The sequence below is a fragment of the Meriones unguiculatus genome, chromosome X (genome assembly GCF_030254825.1).
Source record: "Meriones unguiculatus strain TT.TT164.6M chromosome X, Bangor_MerUng_6.1, whole genome shotgun sequence".
Lineage (NCBI taxonomy): Eukaryota > Metazoa > Chordata > Mammalia > Rodentia > Muridae > Meriones > Meriones unguiculatus.
In genome coordinates this window covers 156,294,163-156,320,285 of record NC_083369.1, presented here as the reverse complement: position 1 = coordinate 156,320,285, position 26,123 = coordinate 156,294,163, and positions in this window count along the sequence as shown.

Here is a 26,123-nt window from a genome sequence, read left to right as displayed (position 1 = left end):
GCATTTCTCTATCCCTTCCCATTCTGCATGTTACATTCTTTAAAGCAACAGATTTCTAAAAGAATTGGCAGTTTTTCCTTAGTACCACTGAGATGTCATAATACCCTTGCTATATCATAATAGTAGCATGGTGATGTTACACTAACTGTGTGATATCCCACTAGCACCTTCTTCATATCAGAATGCCATTGTGACTAGAGAATGGTACCACTGTGATCTCAAAGTACCTTGTGATGTCACAATTCAATAATAATGTCATAGTTCTAGAGTGATGTACGGATCGAACCATTGTGGTGTCAAAATACATTTGTGATGTCCCACTAGTACCATTATGATATAATAATCCTCTTGTGATAGTAGCATAGTAATGTCAACAATGACATTATGATATCCTAAGTGTACCACTGTGATGTTATAATGGCATTGTGACTACAGAATAATACAATTGTGATGTCATTAGATAATTGTGATGTTACAATACTACCATTGTGACGTCCTAATTCAATTGCAATAGGATAAATCTCTAATACTTTCACATTATTACCATTGTGATTTCACAATACAACTGTGACGTACTGGTAGAAAAATTGTGACGTCATAATTCCCTTGCGATTTCACAATAGTAGCATGGTGATGTCACAATGCTGTTGTGACATCCTAATAGTATCATTGTGATATCATAATGCCGTTATGACTTGACAGTTTTACATTGTGACATCATAATACAATAGTGATGTCACAACAGTCCTATTGTGATAATACCATTCAATTGTTAGGTCATAATTCTCCAGCGATGTCACAATAAAACCAGTGAGATGTCACTATGAGATTGTGATGTCCCACTAGAACCATTGTGTTGTCAAAATTCTCTTGCGAAATCACATTAGTAGCATTGTGTTGTCACAATCTGTTTCTGATATCCCAATAGTACCATTGTGATGTCTTTATGCCGTTATGACTAGAGAATATTACCATTGTGATGTCATAGTACAATTATGATGTCACAATAATACCATTGTGAGGTCACCAGTCTATTATAATGTCATAATTCTCTGTTGTGGTAGGATAGTGAAGGCACAATCTCTTTGTGGTAGCCCACTAGTACCATCGTGATGTCATAATACCCTTGCCATGTCACAGTATCACATTGCGATGTCATAATGTATTTGTGATATCCTAATAGTACCATTGTTGTCATAATGCCATTGTGACTAGAGAATATTACCATTGAGGTGTCATAGTACAATTGTTATGTCACTATGATACCATTGGGATAGCAGAGGTCAATGACAATGCCATAATTCTCTATTGTTGTCACAAATGAACCCTTGTGATGTCACAGTACGATTGGGATGTCCTAACAGTACCATTGGTAGGTCATAATACAGTTCGATGTCCCGATAGTAAGAGTACCACTGTGATGTCATAATATCACTGTGACTACAGAATGGCACCGTTGTTATGTCATAATACAGTTTAGATGTCACAACAGTACCATTGGGAAGTCACAATATGATTGTAATATCATAATTCTCTAGGGATGTCAGAGTCACACCAAAATGATGTCACAATAGGAACATGACGTCCTACAAGGACCATTGTTTTGTCATAATATCCTTGTGATGTTACAATAGTAGCATCGTGATGTCACAACATCTTTGTGATATCCTAATTGCACCATTGTGTTGTCCTGATGCAATTTTGATTAGAGAATAGTTCCACTGTGTTGTCGTAGTACAACTGTGAAGTCACAATAGTATCATTGTGATGTCACAATTGAATTGAAATGTCATAGTTCTCTAGTGATGTCCCAATCATACCGTTGTGATGTCACAAAATGATTGTGATGTTCTACAAGTACCTTTGTGATGTCATAATACACTTGCGATGTCACCATAGTACCTTTGTGAAGGCACAATGTCTTGGTGATGTTCGAATCGTACCATTGTGAAGTCATCATGCCATTGTGAATAGAGCATAGTACCACTGTGATGTCATAATACATTTGTGATATCACTGTACTATGATTATGATGTCACAATTAAAATGTAATGTCATAATGCTCTAGAGAAGTCAAAATCGAACCATTTGGATGTCATGATGGGATTGTGATGTCATACTAGTGCCCTTGTTATTTTATAAAACCCTTCCGATGTTACAGTAGTAGCATTGTGCTGTCATAATCGTACCATTGTGATGTCTCAAGTCAAGGGTAATGACATAATTCTCTAGGACTGCGACAAACACAAAATTGTGCTTTTACAAAAGATCATGATGAACTACTTCTAACATTTTCATGTCATAATACCCTTGTGATGTCCCAATAGTAGCAACGTGATATCCCAATACCTTTGTGACATCCTACTAGTACCATTGTGATGTCATGATGCCATTATGACTAGACAATTGTAAAGTGGGATATCATAATACAATAGTGATGTCACAATAGTACTATTGTGATGTAGAAGAGAGGACCATTTTGATGTCGTAATCCTACTCTGGCTAAAGAAGCGTACCATTGTGATGACGTAGTACAATTGTGATGTCACAGTTGGACCACTGTGATGTCACAATTCAATTGTAATGTCCTAATTCTCTATTGCTGTCACAGTTGGTCCACTGTGATGTCACAATATGATTGTGATGTCTTATTGGTAACTTTGTGATGTCACAGTATTATGGTGAAGTCCTACTAGTACAGTTGTGATGTCATAATTCTCTTCTGATGTCATAATAGTAGTATTGTGATGTCACAATTCCATTGTGATGTCATAATTCTCTGGTCATGTCACACTCGAACGATTGAGATGTCACAATAAGATTGTGACATCCTCCTACTAGTACCACTGAGATGTCATAATACCCTTGCTATATCATAATAGTAGCATGGTGATGTTACAATAACTGTGTGATATCCCACTAGCACCTTTTTCATATCAAAATGCCATTGAGACTAGAGAATGGTACCATTGTGATGTCAAAGTACATTGTGATGGCACAAGTCAATAATAATGTCATAGTTCTCGAGTGATGTAAGGATCGAACCATTGTGATGTCACAATACATTTGTGATGTCCCACTAGTACCATTATGATATAATAATCCTCTTGAGATAGTAGCATAGTGATGTCACAATGTTATTATTATATCCTAAGTGTACCACTGTGATGTTATAATTGCATTGTGACAACAGAATAGTACAATTGTGATGTCATTAGACAATTGGGATGTTACAATACTACCATTGTGACGTCCTAATTCAATTGCTATAGGATAAATCTCTAATACTTTCACATTATTACCATTGTGATTTCACAATACGACTGTGATGTGCTGGTAGAAAAACTGTGCGTCATAATTCCCTTGCGATTTCACAATAGTAGCATGGTGATGTCACAAAGCTGTTGTGACATCCTAATAGTATCATTGTGATATCATCATGCCGTTATGACTTGACAGTTTTACATTGTGACATCATAATACAATAGTGATGTCACAACAGTCCTATTGTGATAATACCATTCAATTGTTAGGTCATAATTCTCCAGCGATGTCACAATAAAACCAGTGAGATGTCACTATGAGATTGTGATGTCCCACTAGAACCATTGTGTTGTCAAAATTCTCTTGCGAAATCACATTAGTAGCATTGTGTTGTCACAATCTGTTTCTGATATCCCAATAGTACCATTGTGATGTCGTTATGCCGTTATGACTAGAGAATATTACCATTGTGATGTCATAGTACAATTATGATGTCACAATAATACCATTGTGAGGTCACCAGTCTATCATGTCATAATTCTCTGTTGTGGTAGGATAGTGAAGGCACAATCTCTTTGTGGTAGCCCACTACTACCATTGTGATGTCATAATACCCTTGTCATGTCACAATATCACATTGCGATGTCATAAGGTATTTGTGATATCCTAATAGTACCATTGTTGTCATAATGCCATTGTGACTAGAGAATATTACCATTGTGGTGTCATAGTACAATTTTTATGTCACTATGATACCATTGGGATAGCAGAGGTCAATGACAATGCCATAATTCTCTATTGTTGTCACAATTGAACCCTTGTGATGTCACAGTACGATTGGGATGTCCTAACAGTACCATTGGTAGGTCATAATACAGTTCGATGTCCCGATAGTAAGAGTACCACTGTGATGTCATAATATCACTGTGACTACAGAATGGCACCGTTGTTATGTCATAGTACAGTTTAGATGTCACAACAGTACCATTGGGAAGTCACAATATGATTGTAATATCATAATTCTCTAGGGATGTCAGAGTCACACCAAAATGATGTCACAATAGGAACATGACGTCCTACAAGGACCATTGTTTTGTCATAATACCCTTGTGATGTTACAATAGTAGCATCGTGATGTCACAACATCTTTGTGATATCCTAATTGCACCATTGTGTTGTCCTGATGCAATTTTGACTAGAGAATACTTCCAGTGTGTTGTCGTAGTACAACTGTGAAGTCACAATAGTATCATTGTGATGTCACAATTGAATTGAAATGTCATAGTTCTCTAGTGATGTCCCAATCATACCGTTGTGATGTCACAAAATGATTGTGATGTTCTACAAGTACCTTTGTGATGTCATAATACACTTGCGATGTCACCATAGTACCTTTGTGAAGGCACAATGTCTTGGTGATGTTCGAATCGTACCATTGTGAAGTCATCATGCCATTGTGAATAGAGCATAGTACCACTGTGATGTCATAATACATTTGTGATATCACTGTACTATGATTATGATGTCACAATTAAAATGTAATGTCATAATGCTCTAGAGATGTCAAAATCGAACCATTTGGATGTCATGATGGGATTGTGATGTCATACTAGTGCCCTTGTTATTTTATAAAACCCTTCTGATGTTACAGTAGTAGCATTGTGCTGTCATAATCGTACCATTGTGATGTCTCAAGTCAAGGGTAATGACATAATTCTCTAGGACTGCGACAAACACAAAATTGTGCTTTTACAAAAGATCATGATGACCTACTTCTAAAATATTCATGTCATAATACCCTTTTGATGTCCCAATAGTAGCAACGTGATATCCCAATACCTTTGTGACATCCTACTAGTACCATTGTGATGTCATGATGCCATTATGACTAGACAATTGTAAAGTGGGATATCATAATACAATAGTGATGTCACAATAGTACTATTGTGATGTAGAAGAGAGGACCATTTTGATGTCGTAATCCTACTCTGGCTAAAGAAGCGTACCATTGTGATGACGTAGTACAATTGTGATGTCACAGTTGGACCACTGTGATGTCACAATTCAATTGTAATGTCCTAATTCTCTATTGCTGTCACAGTTGGTCCACTGTGATGTCACAATATGATTGTGATGTCTTATTGGTAACTTTGTGATGTCACAGTATTATGGTGAAGTCCTACTAGTACAGTTGTGATGTCATAATTCACTTCTGATGTCATAATAGTAGTATTGCGATGTCACAATTCCATTGTGGTGTCATAATTCTCTGATCATGTCACACTCGAACGATTGTGATGTCACAATAAGATTGTGACATCCCACTAGTACCACTGAGATGTCATAATACCCTTGCTATATCATAATAGTAGCATGGTGATGTTACAATAACTGTGTGATATCCCACTAGCACCTTTTTCATATCAAAATGCCATTGAGACTAGAGAATGGTACCATTGTGATGTCAAAGTACATTGTGATGGCACAAGTCAATAATAATGTCATAGTTCTCGAGTGATGTAAGGATCGAACCATTGTGATGTCACAATACATTTGTGATGTCCCGCTAGTACCATTATGATATAATAATCCTCTAGTGATAGTAGCATAGTGATGTCAACAATGACATTATGATATCCTAAGTGTACCACTCTGATGTTATAATGGCATTGTGACTACAGAATTGTACAATTGTGATGTCATTAGACAATTGGGATGTTACAATACTACCATTGTGACGTCCTAATTCAATTGCAATAGGATAAATCTCTAATACTTTCACATTATTACCATTGTGATTTCACAATACGACTGTGACGAACTGGTAGAAAAATTGTGACGTCATAATTTCCTTGCGATTTCACAATAGTAGCATGGTGATGTCACAAAGCTGTTGTGACATCCTAATAGTATCATTGTGATATCATCATGCCGTTATGACTTGACAGTTTTACATTAAGACATCATAATACAATAGTGATGTCACAACAGTCCTATTGTGATATAACCATTCAATTGTTATGTCATAATTCTCCAGCGATGTCACAATAAAACCAGTGAGATGTCACTATGAGATTGTGATGTCCCACTAGAACCATTGTGTTCTCAAAATTCTCTTGCGAAATCACATTAGTAGCATTGTGTTGTCACAATCTGTTTCTGATGTCCCAATAGTACCATTGTGATGTCGTTATGCCGTTATGACTAGAGAATATTACCATTGTGATGTCATAGTACAATTATGATGTCACAATAATACCATTATGAGGTCACCAGTCTATTATAATCTCATAATTCTCAGGAATAAGATCAATAAGATGAATGACTCGGGCCAAATGAGAGATTTGTGTATTATTATTTTTAGTAATGTTTAAGAAGAGGTGTGTGTGTGGAGGTTTGAAGTGGATTTGGTAAAGTGGCCAAGGGTAGACATCATGATGAAATATGACTGAAGAGAAGCAAACCTTCCTTGGAGTGTTTGTGTGTGTGAACTATGTATCTGGTGTGTACAAAAATAAAAAAAATGTCCTTGGCAAAGACATTACTTGAGCCCACATGGACAAGAGTAAACTTTTCTTCAGTCCACTGCTAGAACTGTGAGCACTACAGAATTTGGATGAGTAAATTGTAAGCTACAGGCTTTGGGTACTTCCTAGCATGTTTTTTAAAAAATATCTTTTTCTTGCATTTATGAACTCACAGAGACGGTTACAGCACGCACAAAACCTGCAAAAGTTAGTGCTTGACAAAATTCAAGCCCAGAGAAGTAGATGTTCACACACTGTGCAACTCCTAACCAAGAAAATGTTTGCAATTGATGCCTCCTGGGAAATGGGGAAAATCAGTTTTCATCAGTAGAGTGACAGTCAGTTTATATCAGTCATACTCCAAGGCAGGTTGCATCCTCAAGAGTAGTTGGGTAGCATGAAAAGTACTCTGTGGTGTTTGTTTTATTTTAAGACATGCCCAGGCCAGCGGGGGTTCAACAGGTTCCTAATGAAGGGTGAAATGAATGAGGTGGGAACAAGAGACTCAAAGAATGGAGACCAAAAGAGTTTGTCTGATCAAGGCCTTGTTTGTTTCAAATTTTTACACAGTTTTATAGGGAGAAGGATAGTTTATTACTGCAGAAGATAGCAAAGTGGTTTATGGTTCGAGATACTGCACCTGCAAGATACCGCAAGAATGTTTCCTTAAGATATCTCAAGGATGCTTCAGGCCAAATGAGCAGATGTTCTCATGTAAATCTATCACCCATGACCCTAGGTCATAGTGCAGCTGTTGTTAACTTTCCACTAAGTGGCCTTGGCTCCACTAAATGGCTTTGGTTTCACTAGTTGGCTTTGGCTCCTGGCAAAGAGAGAGAATATGAAGTTGGGTGGGTACAGGAAAGGATCTGGGATGAGTTTGGGGAGGGAAATATATATAATCAAGTATGAACTTATTTTAAAATAATAAAATGATTTTTCTTGAATTTAGTCTGTCGGGTTTGTGCATGCACGTGCATTTGAGCCATGTCCTGTGTGTGGAGGATGTCCTAGCACTTGAGGGAGTTTGTTCTTTCCATCACATGGGTCCTATAGATCAAATATATATGGTCAGTATTGTGGCCAGTGCTTTGGTAGTCCATATTTTTAATTGGCCATCCAGCCCTTTTCACTGTGATACCTTTTCTTTTAAAATATTGCATTTATTTATAGGAATATATGTGTGTACGTCTATGGGGGCATACATCTACCACTTGATATGTGCAGAGACAAAAAGACAGCCTACAGGCGTAGACTCTTTTCTTTTATAATGTGGGACCTAGTGGTTGAGCTCAGTCATTAGGCCTAGTAACAAGAACATTTAACCACTCACTAGCTTGTTGTTATAATGTTATTTTGGAATGTATACACCTTACCCTTGTTCGTTCAAATGCTGATTTCTCTTCCCCACTCTCTGTTTTCAGTCCGCACATTGCATTGTAATACTTATTCTAAGCATCACTTGTGTCAACTTTGTTTAAACATGCCAAAATAAAACAACCAGCCACAATGTTGAGCAATGGAAAGGAAGCAGGAAGAGAGGGAGGGAGGAACCAGTGGACAGGAAGGTGTGGGAGGCAGAGGAGGAGAGAAGGGGAGGAGGCTAGCTGGGAGAGCACAAGTGGGAGAGCAGAGCTGGGAGAGAGGTCTTGGACCGATATGGAGAGATGGACCAGACCTAAGATATCATTAAAAGCAAGTATAATGTGCCTAATCTGAATGGTAGAAACTACGTGGGCTTGGAGGTTCAATTTTCACCTGCAAAGACTGAACTTTCCTGTGTCTTCGCTGAAATAACCCCTGTAACAGTGGAAATTTCACCCAGGATTGTTGACGTTTTTCTTGTAAAGATGAAATTTACACACTTGATAGTTGAAGTCTCTTTTGAGGTGGCTGAAATTTCACCTGCGATGGTTGAAGTTTCCATTGAGATAGTTGAAGTTTTTCCAGCAAATTTACAATTTCACCTATGCAGGCTGAATTATCTCCTCTGATAGTTGAACTTTCCTGGCTGGTGACTGAAATCTCAACTGTGATGTTTGAAGTCTCTCTTGTGATGGTTGAAATTTCACCTGCAATGGATGACCTTTTTCGTGTAAAGATTCAAATTTGAACTGTGATGGTTGAATTTTCGCCTGTAAAGACTGAACTTTCCTGTGCCATCGGTGAAATATCTCCTGTAACGGTTGCAGTTTCACCTAGGATGGTTGACGTTTTTCTTGTAAAGATAAAAATTGCACCCTTGATAGCTGAAGTTTCCTTTGAGGTGGCTGAAATTTCACCTGCAATGTTTGATGTTTACGTTGTAATGGTTGAATTTATTCCAGCAAAGTTTCAAATTTTACCTGGATGGGCTGAATTATCTCCTGTGATGGATGAACATTCCAGTGAGGTGAATAAATGTCGCCTGTGAAGTTTGAAGTCTCTTTTGCGATGGTTGGAATGTCATCTGTAATGGTTGACCTTTCTTCTGTGAAGGTTGAATTTTCGCCTGTCAAGAATGAACTTTCCTAAACCATCACTGAAATTTCGCCTTTAAAGGTTGATGTTTCACCTAAGATGGTTGACATTTTTCCTGCAAGGTTTAAAATTGCTCCCTTGTTAGTTGAATTTTTCTTTCAAGTGGCTCAAATTTCAGCTGCCATGGTTGAGGTTTCCATTGTGATTGTTGAAGTTTTTCCAGCAAAGGTTGAAATTTCTCCTGGGTAGGCTGAATTATCTCCTGTGATGTTTGAATTTTCCTGGGAGTTGACTGAAATGTCGCATGAGATGTTTGAAGGCTTGTTTGCGAAGTTGAAATGTTTTGGTTGGCCTTTTTTGTGTAAAGGTTGAAATTTGACCTGAGATTGTTGTATTTTCATCTGCAAAGACTGAAATTTCCCGTGCCATCGCTGATATATCCACTGTAGTGCTTGAATTTTCACCTGGGATGGTTGACATATTTCTTGCAAACTGCAAATTACACCCTCGGTATTCGAAATTTCCTTTGAGGTGGATGAAATTTCACCTGCGATGGTTAATGTTTCCATTGTGATTGTTGAAGTTTTTCCAGCAAAGGTTGAAATTTCTCCTGGGTAGTTCTTTATGTTCTAGAAATTAAAATACCCAGCACAAAAGTGATGTTTTTGTATTCGGGTATCTATTGAATCTAGCATCATATCCTATTCATAAATGTTCCTGAGCTAGCAAAAGCATTAAACATGGATAATGAAATTCTCCTGCTTTCAGATTTTCCTGGGACTCCTGTACTTACATGGGTTAGGTCAAGGAGAGACTCCCTAAGATTGTATGCATTAGTCAGTGAGTACAACATAAGTCATCTACATAACTATTAGATTCAACACCCAAAATAGAGTAAGAGTCTAACTTACTTTAGCAGATACAGCAAAATCTGAAACCAGTGGATGATTCAATTTCCAAACACGAAAAAAAGAAATTCAATGGGAGCTTGACCTAGAACAGTCTTGAGACACTAATCTATTATTACCTCTTCCTTTAACCCCCCCAAAAAAAAACTTATTTCATCAAGGCTAAAATTTTCTACATCATTTAAAAAAATGGCCCCACAGAAATGCAATGAAAAAAGTAGCACTACTACTCAATTTCCCTCTCCTCACAAGTGTAGCACTGGCAAAGGGGAACAACCTGCTGCCCTCTCAGACTGCATTCAGTCCCAGCTTCTCAAAGAGGAGGGTACGGGTTTCCCTCAAAATTAAACAATCACAGGCTACATGATCCTAAGGGAAATGAAGAGTACTGCCTGGCTTGATCTCCTTAATTTCTCTTGCAGGTTTCATATTACCGCAGAATACAAGACACCTGTGAGGAGAAGCTAAGGGCCCATGGGGAAAAAATAAGGTTTAGAGCAGCCAGGACCCTTTCTGAAGTTGCCAGCCCCACCTGCAAGGGAAGAAACAGGGCTGACAGGCTGTTGTCTCCAAGCATCAAATGCTTTTAGCACTGCTTTGCTTTCAAGACAGGGTCTTACAATGTAGCTCTGGCTGGACTGGCAACCCATGGCAATCCACCAGCCTCAGTAGAGTGCATGAGATCTGATTCCCTCTTTCAGTTCTGTTAAAAGTTAATGGGATAGTTCAAGAATATTCACAATGAAAACGTTTTTCAATTGTCCTCACATACTCCTACATCTATCTATTTCCTAATTGACTGTCTCTTTAAGGGACAAAATTAAACATCACCACGCTTATCCTCCAGAAGGGCATACTCCAGAAGTAGTGAGGGTAGAAAACCACAGAATTTCTACATTCAAAAAAATATGAAAAAACAACAACACAACAACAACAACAACAACAAAATCCTCAGTCATTTTGGACATTTAGCTAGGTTTTCCAAGAAGCAGTGAACAATGAGACCTGAAGAGCATGGAAGGCTTTGAGGGGTCTCCATGGAAAAAGACAGGTGGAGGAGCAACATTTTACCAAAAAACACGGGCCCTTGATACCTCCCTGCTTGTCTTATAAGGCATTGGGGCCTTTTTGATCTACTCTTAGTCTCAAGCAGCCTGAAAAAAATTACTCACAAGATTGTGGTATCTAAGAGCGACCCCTGATTTGGAGGGACGTTTTGACTGGGAGAACAAGCAGGCAGTGACCACATCTCAGCACTCTGGGTCTGAGGCACACAGGGATTCTGGCTGAAATGCAGGTTCACCACTTCTCAGCCATCATCATCATATGCCATGGCAGAGAAAGAAAGGCATCTCCATGGTAGTGGAATCATGATGTAGCTAAATGTTTACCTCTCAGTAGACAAGGAAACATAGATCATGCATCTGACCTACACCCCACATTATAGATTCATCTCCTCCAGGAAGGGCCTACTCCAAAGGTTTCATAGCCTCCCTTTATAGTGACACCAAATGGGACCTAGTGTTCAAACATGAGCCTGAGAGGGACTCTTTACCTCTAAATATTCACTCTCCATTCTGACCTCCTCTCAGGCAGCTGTTGTGGCCCTGTGTCTGGATCCCTTATTGTGTCAAGAACTCACACAGTGATAAGCAAAAGTTTTCTAAGACTATCTTTGGCCCTCCCCTCAGCCACCTTGTGCCAAACTCACATCCCATTAAATGTACCAAGATACAAGCATGTTCCAACATAAACATTATTTAGTGGTGGAAATAGTTCTGAATGGGCTTCCTGATGTTGTTTGGAAATGAAATAGGATGCCTGTCTTCATCTACATTTACTCAGTCCTCAGGCCTTGTGTATACCTCGGGGTATGAGGGAAAAATCCTTAAAATTTGTTTGCAAATGCAACACTGTTACAATGTCACTTCAATTTGTATATGGTTGACGGTGCATTTTTTTCGGCCTCTACTTAAACACTTATTTGATTTGTCATTATTTTTAATATTTTGGGCATGCTTCTCTCTGGAGTAGAAAAGGTTGTGGGTCTTCAGTTCTTTCTTATGGTGCCTAAAAAATCATTCACACACTTATACACCTACATTCATGCACAAATATGCATACACATAATACACACATAAACATACATATTAACATACATACTCACAAGTGCATACATACATAAACACACACATACACAAATATACACACGAGTACCCTGAGCTTTTCTAGATTTGGTTTTGTTCTACTTTCTGTCTGGGAGTGAACTTGTATAGTAAAAACTTATAATGAGAAAAAGATTTTCCAGTTCTGCTCCTCCCAAGAGACAGGCACAAATGCAAATTATTGCGAATGCTAATTATTACAAAATGACCAGTTTGTCTGTGTTCCCATCTCCCTTGGTCTTTCCTCTAGCCCTTCTCTCAGGGAGGCAAGTCTCAGGCCAAGTTAAGGATTTAGAATAAATAGTGTGAATTAAGTCTATGGCAGTGATAATCCTTGACAGACAGCGTGACAACTGGGAGAGGGTCCTCCAGAGGGAAGCAGACTCACAGGAAGGGGAGAGGGAGAGAGAGAGAGCAGTGTGTTTTTCTGTGTGGTGAAACAGTGGTAATAATATAAAGAGGCAGCAGCCATCTTGTGAGCAAAACTGAATAGTGTCAGCATTGAGGCTTGAGCTTTGCAAGCCTTTCCTCCTTCTGCCCTCACTACAGCTGGGTTTTGTCACCACACAGGTAAAGTGTCTGCAGCCAGAGCCTCTTCCCTGCCCTGCCTTCGTAGGGAGTTACAGTTCTGTGTCTAGCATTAAGCTGGATTACCTCTGTCTTTTTATTCATCCCCTTTGTAGCTTTTCAAAAGTAAGAACGTGATTATAATCATTATTTACCAAATCCATTCATTCTAATGGGAAATGGGGCCCTTCTATCATACTCTTCAAATTCATTTTCCTTGTTTGCATGGAATCTTACTATGGAGTCCAGGCTCTTCTTGAATTTGCAATCCTCCTGTCTTAGCCTTCTGCATGCTGGGACTACAAGTAAGCACCACCATGCTAGGCTCAATTTCATTCATCTTGTCATTTATTGTAATATTTAGGTGAGGGCAGTATTCCTTCAGGTCAAGACCTTATCCACTAAAGCTATTAAACATATCAACAGTGCTTCTTCTTTGCCAGGCATTTGCTCACCTTCCCTGTGTATGACAGCTCATTTAATTAGGGCCAAAACTCTCTGTGCAGAAGAGGAGCCTACTGACAAGCATTTGGGGATGGTGTCCTCAAATGCACAGAGTTCTTTTGTTTGGCTGTGTGTGTGGGAGGTATATGTATGGGTGTGGTAGCAGTACACAAAATTTGGAGGTCAGAGTTGATCTTCACCATCTTGGAGGCTTACCTAGCCTGGGAACTTCAAGGTAGGAGCCCAAAGGTTACAGGTCAGTGAGTCAGGTCTAAACTCAGGCCCTCATATTACACAACAAGTATGAGCCAGCTCCCCAGTTCTATCTGTGTAAGATTTTCAATCATAAGTGTTGATTCTGCCTGTACCTGCTTAACATACCCATTATACAGATGGAGGGACTGAGGCAGAAAAGGAGTCAGAGAAACTCTCTTAGTTAAGGGTTTAACCAACATTTTAATAACTATATTGTAGCATTCAAAGTTTGATTTTAAAACATGAAACTTAATTCAGCTCAGGTGTGGGCTATAATGTATAACACTTTGAAAAGCATATGAATTATAGAATTATTTCTGAGAAATTCATTCTAGCACACTGAATTAGAATTCAATTAGTTAAGTCCGTCCAGATTGACTTTTAAGAGGCAACTGTCATGTTCTTAATAAATGTTGATGTCTCACTTAGAATAGGGATGAAACATGTATTAAATCCTTAAAATGAAAAACAGCTGGCTTTGTTTAGGTTGTCAAGGTTCTGACTATGTTTTTAACAAGTTGTCTTAGTCAGGGTTTCTATTGCTGTGGAGGGACACCGTGACCACAGCAACTCTCATAAAGGAGAGTGTTTAATTGGGTCTGGTTTACAGTTCAGAGATTTAGTCCATTATTATCATGGTGGGAACCATGAGAGCATGCATGCAGACATGGTGTTGGAGAAGGAGCTGAGAGTTCTACATCTGAATCCAAACACAGCATGAAGAAAGACTGAGAAAGACACTGGGCAGAGGTTGAGCTTCTGAGACCTCAAAGCTCACCCCCAGTGACTCACTCCATCCAAGAAGGCCACACCAACTAATAATGCCACTCCCTAGGAATTCAAATACATGAATCTCTGGGGAACATCAATGAAGCTGTAGGCTATGGGGTAGCTTAGAAATTTGTTTACTAAACAGATTCTTCACAGATGCCACCACATTCCAAATGAGTGTAAGACAATTTAGAGTTGAATTCAACTCACCATGGTTTGATTGTCCAATAAAAGGCAATATCAAGAAAGTTTTTGGAAAAAGCTACAAAATAAAAATGTATGATAGAATTCAAATTCAGGATAACACAGACTACAAACCTAATTTTAGCCTAATATGCCTGGACTCTAGGGCCAATTCTCAAATATCACAAAAATGAATGAAAAGGTTAATAGAAAATCTGGTCTACATCTAATTTAGTAACAGATGTTCTTGGGCCTGATTTCTATAATTTACTGTTTTGTTTTGTTTTTTTAATCTGGTTGTCTTCTGACCTCCATACATGCAAATGTAGGAAGTGCATGTCCAAAAACACAGAGACACACTCATTTCTTACTCAGTTTGCATACAAAAAAGAAAAAGAATAAAACAACAAAAAACAAAAACAAAACAAAACAACAACAACAACAAAAACACTTTTAACCACATGTGTGTTTGAGTTGTCCTGTCTGCTGTTGTCCAATCTCTTTTTTTGCAGTGCTGGGGTTGAACCCAGGGTCTCCAATAAACATGCACGTGAGCAAGTGTAACACCACCCTGAGCTATAGCTGCAGCCTTCCCATCAGAGCCTGGGAAGAGTTTGTTAGGTCTCTGACTCCCACTGCTGAACAACAACATTTTTTTTTAAATTCCTACTTCTGTTTCAAACTTTCAAAAGTTGATAAAATCTTGTACAACCACACTGGAAATCCATCTGGCGCTTTCTTAGACAACTAGGAATAGTGCTTCCTCAAGATCCAGCCATACCACTCCTAGGCATATCCAAAAGAGGCTCAAGTACACAATAAGGTCATTTGCTCAACCATGTTTGTAACAGCTTTCTTTGTAATAGCCAGAAGCTGGAACCACCCAGATGCTCCTCAACTGAAGAATGAATGCAAAAATTGTGGTACATTTACATAATGAAATATTACTCAGCAATGAAAAATAAGGAAATCATGAAATTTGCAGGTAAATGGTTGGACCTGGAAAAGATCACCTGATTGAGCTGTCCCAGAAGCAGAAAGACACACACGATATATACTCACTCATATAGACATGTAATATAGAATAAACCTACTAAAATCTGTACATCTAAAGAAACTAATCAAGAGAGAGGACCCTGACTAAAATGCTCAATCCCCATCCCAAAAGGCAAAGAGGAAGGACATCAGAAGAAAAAGAAAACAGGACACAAGGTACAAACCCACCAGGGAGGGCCTGTTAAAGGCTCTGCCCTGCAGACTATCAAATCAGATGCTGAGACTTATGTCTAACTGTTGGGCAATGTGCATGGAATCTTATGTAAGAAGTGGGAAATAGTAAGATCTGGAGAGGACAGGAACTCCACAAGGAGAGCAACAGAATTAGAAATTTGAACACAGGGGTCTTCCCAGAGACTCATATTCCAAACATATACCATGCATGACAACCTAGAACACCTGCACAGATGTAGCCCATGGCAGTATAGTGTCTAAGTGGGTTACATAGTAATGGGAAGAGGGACTGCCTCTGACATAATCTGATTGGCCTGCTCTTTGTTCACCTCCCCCTGAGGGGGGAGCAGCCCTACCAGGCCACAGAAGAAGACAGTGCAGCAACTCCTGATGAGATCTGATAGACTAAGTTCAGAAGGAAGTAGAGGAGGACCTCCCCTATCAGTGGACTTGGGGAGGGTCATGCTTGAAGAAGGGGATGGGGGGGTGGAATTGGGAGGGGAGGAGGGAGGAGCTTATGGGGGGATACAAAGTGAATAAGGTGTAATTAATAAAAATAAAAGAGTTTATACAATCTCTCTATCTCTTTATATATATACTGTTTTTTCAAAACAGGGTTTCTCTGTGTAGCCTTGGCTATCCTAGAACTCACTCTGTAGAGCAATCTGGCATCTAACTTAGAGATCTGCCTGCCTCTGCCTCCCAACTTCCCAGAATAAAGGCATGTGTCACCACTGCCCAGCATATACATACACAGACACACACACACACACACACACACACACACACACACACACACACACATATATATATATTAATATATATTAAAAGTTTAATATACCTACATATATATACTGTAAACCTTTAGAACTGCTTTTGGAGAAAGGATGAAGCTATTTTACTTAGAGTCTACCATATTCCAGACTTTGTGATAGTTTATTTGCTATAGGAAAGAAAACCCACAACATTCCAGACAGCCTCAGGGATTTCAGGATATTGAACTGACTAGAATTCTCTATTCCAATCTATGGAATATTCTAGCTTTACACAAATCCATTGTATAAGTATCTAGGAATCACTTGTTTTTGTTCCAAGTGGGGAAAGCACAGCAGTGATTGTTAGCCATGATAAAAGCTTACATAACATGTGTCATTTTTTGGGAACCAATATTAATTTTTTTCTATTGTGCTGAAACATGATGTCATAATAACTTATGGAAGAAATAGTTTATTTGGGTTTAGCTCTCTAGTTTAACCTTACCTAACTTAAGGTTTATGAGTCTGCGATGGCAGAGCAGAGGCATGGGCACAAGCAGAAAGCATAGCATCAAGAAAAGGAATTTGAGAACACACTTCATGAACCACAAGCATAAAGCAAAAAGAGTGACCTGGGAAGTAGAGTGAGGCCTTAAGCACTCAACACCCACTCCTAGAAATATACTTACTCCCAAAACTCCTCAACCAGAGTCATTTATTTTGCAAGTTGCCTCCTTCAGCAGACTAAGTAGCTGGGTGACAGGTCAACACTACCAGGCCCAGATTGACAAAATAATCTAGAAGCAGAAAATTAGGAATTCAAAGTTGCTTTCAGCTACACCTAGTGATTTCAAGGACAACCTGGGCTACAGGAGGCCCTATCACAGTGGTTCTCAACCTTCCTAATTCTGAGACGCTTTAACAGAGTTCCTCATGTTGTGGTGAACCCCAACCATAAAATTACTTCACTGCTGTTTTGTAATCGTATTTTTATTACATTTATGAATCATAATGTAAATATACAGGTTATCTAATATGTGACTCCTGTGAAAGACTCATTTTACCCCCAAAGGTGTTGTGATCCACAGTTTGAGAGCTGCTGCCCCATCAAAAAGTACAAAGGAGAAAGGTGAGTGGAGAGGACAAAGAAAATGAGAAAGGGTGGAAAGTGCCTAGATTATTTTGTCAAGCTGGGTCTGTAGTGTTGACCTGTCACCCAGCTACTTAGTGTAGTGAAGGAGGCAGCTTGAAAAACCAATGACTACATGGGCAACTTATATAGACCCTGTCTCAAAAAAAAATAAAACAGGCTAGGAATATAGCACAGCAGTAAGCCACTTAGCCAGAATGCTTTGAAATGCTACTTAAAAAATGAAAATCACATTCTGCATTCTACCCTGGAGTTTTTGCCTGACTCCTAAATGATTTTTTAAATTTGTGTTCGTTCCAGTTCTTGGTATTATAAAGTTCTATGGTTTGCCTAAGACACAATGCCATGTATCCACAACTACAGTACCACAAGCACAGAAGATATATTTATCTTGTGTCTGAAAATACCCTCTATACTTAATCTATTTGATCCCATTCCTTGGACAACCACACTTTTTCACTACCTCTACTCTTTTAGCCTTTCTACTTAGTCCTTTTAGACAGGTTGCCTTCACTTAGGAATACAGAGTTCAAATTCAACATGCCCTGATGGCTCACTTCATTAGTCATTGATCATATCCCGTTACATCAAACTTCTTGGGTCTCTTGAGCCCATCTGTCACTAATTACTGAAAGATATCTTGGTTGCTACCACTTTAAAGATCATCAGTAAATTTGGTGCAAACATTGACCAGCAGAGAAGGTTTAGGTATTCAGATGAGCTAGGTAAATATTTGGGTATACAGCTAATGTGAAGTAGGATAAACATAGAGTTTGCTGTGTTAGTACAGCCAACCATCTCCAAAGTGGCTATATCATTGTGCATCCCCACTAACAATAATTGGAGGTTCTGTTGTCAGGTAGCCACACCAACACCTGGCACACTCTGAGGTTATGGTTAAAATTTAGCCATTCTAACATGAGTAGTTCCTGTTTGGGATTTTGGGTATGTTTTGTTTTTAAAGAGGCTTTTCATTTCAATTAAGTAGGTGTCAAGAACACACCTTCAAGAAGAATCTAAGGCTGCGAGTCAGACATGTGCAATGCTAGCACAAACACCAGTGGGGACTGACCTAGGCTTGCAGATCTTTAGAACTGTGACAGCTGTGTGGTTACAAAGTTCCACACTCCTAAGTAATCACCCCAGCCTCACTCTCCCAGGGTCCTGTTATTTCTACTGCACAGTTGTATGGAAAACAAGGTTTTCTCCACAATGCATTTGTGGCATTGCAGCAGAAATGCCTGTTGTCTTCTTATAGAACACACTATCTGAAGACTTCACTTTTACAGTTTATCTAATTCTCTGAATCTTTCCTTGGGATTTTTTTTCTTCTTCCAGGACAAGCTTACAAGAGAATACCTTAAAAGGCCTCAAATGCCCTTGATTTTCTTCAACTTACCAAGTCTGAATCAGGACCAGGTAAATCAATTAAATAGTCCTATATCCCCCAAGGAAATAGAAGCAGTCATCGAAAGTCTCCCATCCAAAAAAAAGCCCAAGACCAGAGTGTTTCAGCGCAGAATTCTACCAGATCTTCAAAGAAGAGCTAACTCCAATTCTCTTCAAACTATTCCACAAAATAGAAACAGAAGGAACACTACCAAACTCATTCTGTGAAGCCACAGTCACCTTGGTACGTAAACCTCATAAAGATCCAAGAAAGAAAGGGGATTCCAGGCCAATCTCCCTTATGAACATTGATGCAAAAATACTATACAAAATACTTGCCAACCGAATACAAGAACACATCAAAGATATCATCCACTATGACCAAGTAGACTTAATCCCAGGCATTCAGCTGTGGTTTAATATATGGAAATCCATCAATGTGGTCCACCATATTAACAAAATGAAAGAAGAAAACCACATGGCAATCTCTCTAGATGCTGAAAAAGCATTTGACAAAATCCAACATCCATTCATGTTTAAAATATTGGATAGATCAGGGATACAAGGCACATATCTAAACATAGTAAAGGCGATATATAGCAAACGTATATCCATCATCAAACTGAACGGAGAGAAACTTAAAGCAATCCCACTGAAATCAGGGACAAGACAAGGCTGCCCACTCTCTCCATATCTTTTCAACATAGTTCTGGAAGTCCTTGCTAGAGCAATAAGACAGTTGAAGGAGATCAAGGGGATACAAATTGGAAAGAAAGAAGTCAAATTATCAGTATTTGCAGATGATATGATAGTAGACGTGAGTGACCACAAAAACTCAACCAGGGAACTCCTACAGCTGATAAACACCTTCAGCAAAGTGATCTGATACAAAATTAACTCAAAAAAAATCAGTAGCCCTCCTGTATACAAAAGACAAAAGGGCTGAGAAAGAAATTAGAGAAACAACACCCTTCACAATAGCCATAAATGACATAAAGTACCTGGGAGTAACCCTAACCAAGCAAGTCAAAGACTTGTATGAAAAATATTTCAAGTCTCTGAAGAAAGAAATAGAAGAAGATATCAGAAAATGGAAATATCTTCCATGCTCATGGCTTGGCAGGGTTAACAAAGTAAAAATGGCCATCTTACCAAAATCAATCTACAGATTCAATGCAATTCCCATCACATTACCAACACAATTCATTACAGACTGGGAAAGAAAAATTCTCAACTTCATATGGAATAACAAGAAACCCAGAATTGCTAAAACAATCCTCTACAATAAAAGATCTTCTGGAGGTATCTCCATCCCTGATTTAAGCTGTACTATAGAGCAACCGTTATAAAAACTGCATTGTACTGGCATAGAAACAGAATGGTGGATCAATGGAACTGAACAGAGGACCCAGAAATAAGCCCACACACTTATGGACACCTGATCTTTGACAAAGATGCCAAAACCATACAATGGAAAAAAAGATAGCATCTTCAACAAATGGTGCTGGTCTAACTGGATGTCTACATGTAAAAAAAATGAAAATACTATTTTCATACTTATCACCCTGCACAAAACTGAAGTCCAAGTGGATCAAAGACCTCAACATAAAACCGGACACATTAAATGGGTTAGAAAAAAAAAGTGGGGAATACCCTTGAACTCATTGGCACAGGAGACAACTTCCTGAACAGAACACCAACAGCACAGGCTCTAAGAGCAACAATCAATAAATGGGACCTCATGAAACTGAAAAGCTTCTGTAAAGCAAAGGACACCATTAACAAAACAAATCGACAGCCTACAGAATGGGAAAGAATCTTCACCAACCCTTTATCTGACAAAGGGCTAATATCCAGTATATATAAAGAACTAAAGAAACTGAAAAACAGCAAACCAAGTACTCCAATTAAAAAATTGGGAAGAGAGCTAAACAGAGAACTCTTTGTAGAGGAATATCGAATGACAGAGAAACAATTCAATAAATGCTCAAGGTTAATAGCCATTAGGGAAATGCAAATCAAAACTACCCTGAGATTTCACCTTACACCCTTCAGAATGGCCAAGTTGAAAAACTCAAGTGACAACACATGCTGGAAAGGCTGTGGAGAAAGGGAAACCCTCCTCCACAGCTGGTGGGAATGTAAACTTGCACAACCATTCTGGAAATCAATCTGATGCTTTCTCAGACAACTAGGAATAGTGCTTCCTCAAGATCCAGCCATACCACTCCTAGGCATATATCCAAAAGGGGCTCAAGTACACAATAAAGACTTTTACTCAACCATGTTTGTGGCAGCTTTACTTGTAATAGCCAGAAGTTGGAAACAGTTCAGATGCCCCTCAACTGAAGAATGGATGCAGAAGTTGTGGTACATCTATACAATGGAGTACTACTCTGCAATGAAAAAGAAGGAAATCATGAAATTTGCAGGTAAATGGTGGGACCAAGAAAAGATCATCCTGAGTGAGCTGTCCCAGAAGCAGAGGGACACACATACCGTATGTACTCACTCATATAGACATATAACCTAGGATGAACCTACTAAAACCTGTACATCCAAAGAAACTAATCAAGAGAGAGGACCCTGACTAAAATGCTCAATCCCTATCACAAAAGGCAAAGAGGATAGATATCAGAAGAAGAAAACAGCAAACAACCTAGGAACCTGCCACAGAGGGCCTCTGAAAGCCTCTGCCCTGCAGACTATCAAAGCAAGCACTGAGAATTATGGCCAAAAGTTGGGCAAAGTGCAGGGAATCTTATGTAAGAATTGGGAAATAGTAAGATCTGGAGAGGACAGGAACCCCACAAAGAGAGCAACAGAACCAGAAAATTTGAGCACAGGGGTCTTCCAAGAGACTCATACTCCAACCAAGTACCATGCATGGAGATAACCTAGAACCCCCACACAAAAGCAGTCTATGGCTGCGTAGTATCCTAGTGGGTTACATATTAGTGGGAAGAGGGACTACTTCTGACATAATTGATAGGCCTGTTGTTTAATCACTTTCCCCTGTGGGGAGATCAGCCTTACCAGGCCACAGAAGAGGACAATGCAGACATTCTCGATGTGATCAGAAAGACTTAGATCAGAAGGAAGGATAGGAGGTCCTCCCGTATCAATGGACTTGGGGAGGGGCATGTGCGAAGAAGGGGGAGGGAGGATGCGACAGGGAGGAAAGGAGGGAGGGGCTTATAAGGGGATACAAAGTAAACAAACTGTAATTAATAAAAAAATTAATAGAGCTAGGTATGTAATACTTCTTGATTTCTCTCATTATTCCTCATATTTCTGTGTTACCTTAAAAAATATCTCAGAAATATATCACCATTTCTCTATTCCTTCCCATTTTGCATGTTACAGTCTTTAAAACAACAGATATCTAAAAGAATTGGCATTTTTCCTTGTACACTTGAATCTACCTTTCAATTACTGTGTGGTCTTAAATTAAAATATGAGTCAGGCACTTCCTTTTTGATATCTCTTGAGGATTTTCTAAGTCCTACAGAATAAAGTCTAAGCTTACAGATCCAAACACTGTCTACTCCATGCGTTTGACTTTCATACGCTCTGCCCTAGACCTTTCTCTCATCTTTTAAGCTTGGCTACGGAGCTTAACTTTTCCATGAAACAGCAGTGGTTCTCAACTGTAGGTTGAGGTCCATTGGGGGCGGGGCCAAATGACTCTTTCACAGGAGTCACCTAAGAACTTCAGAAAACAGATGCTTACACTTCAATTCATAACAGTAGTAAAATTACAGTTATGAAGCAGCAACAAAAATAATTTTATGGTTGGAGTCACCACAACATGAGGTTACAACATTAAGAAGTATGAGGGCCAGACTGAGTTAGAGGCTCCTATCTTCCACAATATCATTCTAAAATTTCCCCCACTACTTCATTTTATTTTCTTTGAACTCTGTGCAGTCAAAGACGGTATTTTAATCCTCTTTAAGCCCAGAAACTTGCACCAAGTAAACATGGAGTTTACATGAAAGAATGAATGAGGTGAGTAGACAAGGCATACGAAATAAACTGAATTTTCTGCCCAATAGTTTTTTCTGAGTATAATTATTAAGTTACATTAAAGCAAATTTATCAAAATTTTAGCAAAGAGATCCAAGGGAAAACTCAGTTCACTTCTAATTCATTTGAATTATTTTTGTTTTGATACAATATCTTAGTCTGAAAGACAGGCTGACAAAATAAACCTCTGTGTCTTCAACCTCCCACACATCCTGAGATTACAGGTACTTACCACCATGCCCATTATAAATTTCTTGCTTTTAAAGATCTCTTAAATTACCCTTATAGTGTGTGTGTGTGTGTGTGTGTGTGTGTGTGTGTGCAAGTGTGTGCACAATAAATGAGTTATCTTCCTCCATCACTTTTTAGTCTTGTTTTATGATCTCTCACTGAACCTGGAACTGGCTGTTCTCTGGTTGAAAAGTCCCTAAACCATACCTGTGCTCATCTGGCCAACCCATCACCCCCCTACACACACACACACACACACACACACACACACACACACACACACCAAGAGTTTCTGGCACACACTAACACAAACTGCTTTCATTTGAGTAGTGGTGATCTGAGTGGTCCTCATGCTTGTAGAGAAAACACTTTATCCACTAAGCCACCTTCTTAGCACCCCTATAATCCTCCTTTGTCTTTGTAAGCAAACATTTCTTAAGATATTTGATCAGATTTAACAAATATATTTTTAAGTCAGTGAGATGGCTCAATGAATAGGAGTACCACAATGACCTAAACTCCAGGCCACAGGACCCACAAGATGGAAAGAGAATCAGCATTGGAAATTGTTCTCTCACCTCCACATGTACATGCCCATAACACACAATAGCACAGAAGCCTGCATGTACCTTCCTTATTACATTAAAAATATGATAAGGACAAAAGTACAACATTTTCCGGGAATTATATTTAGTAAGGGTTAAAGACTAGTAACTGCTGTGACTTGGGGAGATTGCTCTGCAAAAACACAACTTGATGCTCTCCCAGGACCTGAGTTTGGTTCTTGGCACAGACACCAGCTGGGTCACAATTGCTTGTAACTCCAGCTCCAGGGGATCCAATGCCCTCTTCTGGAAACCAAGGCACATGCACTCAGGCATGCATACCCGACACCCAAACATAAAAAGACTAAAGATGCTACAATTAAAAGGGGCACTTCATCGTTACATTACGTCTTCAGGCTCCCAAGTTCCAGTTCTCTGTCATCTGTCTTAAGCACTGCAAGGCAGGACTACCAAAGTGTCCCAAATTTTCTGAAGCATTACTGAATTTGTTACCTTTTCCCCTAATGAGAAATACCTTTGATGGCAACTGTCTTTCACTAAAGTGAAAATAAATCAACACAAGAAATGAGTTATTACAAATAAAACAGAGATCACAAAATTGGGGAGACAGAAAAAGTTAGTTTTCTTTTTAATTTTTTAAAATTTATTTATGCATAGAAGTGTTTTGCCGGCATGCATGTACATGTTCCTGGTGGCCAAAGAGATCAGAAGAGGGCATCAGATTCCTTGGAACTGTAGTTATGGATAGTTTAACCACCATGTGGGTGCTAGAAATTAAACCCATGTCCTCTACAAGCTCAATAAGTGCCCTTACAGCTGAACCATCTCTTTAACCTCACAAAATTGTCAGTCCTGACTGACTTACACAAGACTGTGAAAAACTAATCTTCAGGTAATCCCACAGGTCAAATCTACTTGTGTCAGATCTGTTTGTGTCTCTTTAAAGAGTCCTCATAGTGTTTGTGTGCATGCTTGCACTGGAAAGAAAGAGAGAGTGGATCTGTAATTGAAGCATTTATGCTAACTGATCCCAATGTCATAGTCATTAAATGATTCTTTCATATTCATCAAAAATAAAGTTATTATAATCAATTCTAAACCTGTCACTTTAGAAATTAATCAACTGACAATTTTTTGAATAAGAGGGCCAGTCTTGAGTGTTTCAATAATAGCTTGTTACAAAAAATGCCTCAAAATTTTATCATAAGACCAGCAAAGTGGCTCAATGGGTAAGGACACCTGCCAACAAGTCTGATGACCTGAATTAGATCCCTAGAATTCACATGGAGGAAAGAGGGAATCCACTCCCACAAATTGTCATCTGAACTCCACAACTGTACCATGTCAAACTGATAGGAGCAAACACCCACACACATGTACACAGCTAAAAGAGAAAAAATAACATACACTATTCCATATACACTGTAACTCTGCTGCAATTCAATCCATTTTTATCTAGGTATCTGTAATTTTTAACATGGTATCTTCCCATCTCTGAGGATACTGCTTCCAATTCAACATCTAAATTGGATCAGCATTTCCAATTTTGAATAAAATTTTAAACACAGAATGTGTTTAAAGATCATCATTTTTGGAAAACAAGTTTGATCAAACTTTTACAATTTTGTAATACAAAAAATGCAAAGAGTAATATTTCACATTAAAAAAGCAATGCAGCACAAGGAAACATCACATAAAACATTTAATCCTGTTTGTAAATTTTTAGTTTTATTAACCTGCAACAATTCCTTTTTGCTCTTGAGTAAAGTTGTCCAGTGCATTTGGTGTCCCTCAAAAGACAAACAAACAAATAACCAAAAAAAAAAAAAAAAAAATGGTAACAACAGAAAAGACACAGACTTTAAAATAGCAAGACTCCATGATGGTTTAGAAGAGAGACACTGTCTTTGTAACATGCGAAATGAGAGAAAAAGGAGATAAAAACTGGAGAAAAGGATGACAACAAATCTGTTCTTCCAAACTTAATGATTCATGTTTATGAAACAACAATGTTCCCAAAAAGTGAATATCAGTGTTACACAACAGAAAGTAAGAAAAAGGCCACAGGAAAACTGACAATCAAACCCCAACCACATAAGCATGCATTTGTCTCTGGCCTAGATGATTAATTTTACATAAAAGAAGTAAATACAACCAATCAAGGAATGTTACAATGCCAAATTAGCCACAATCATGAGAGTTAAGCTACCACAAAAATTTTCTTACCGA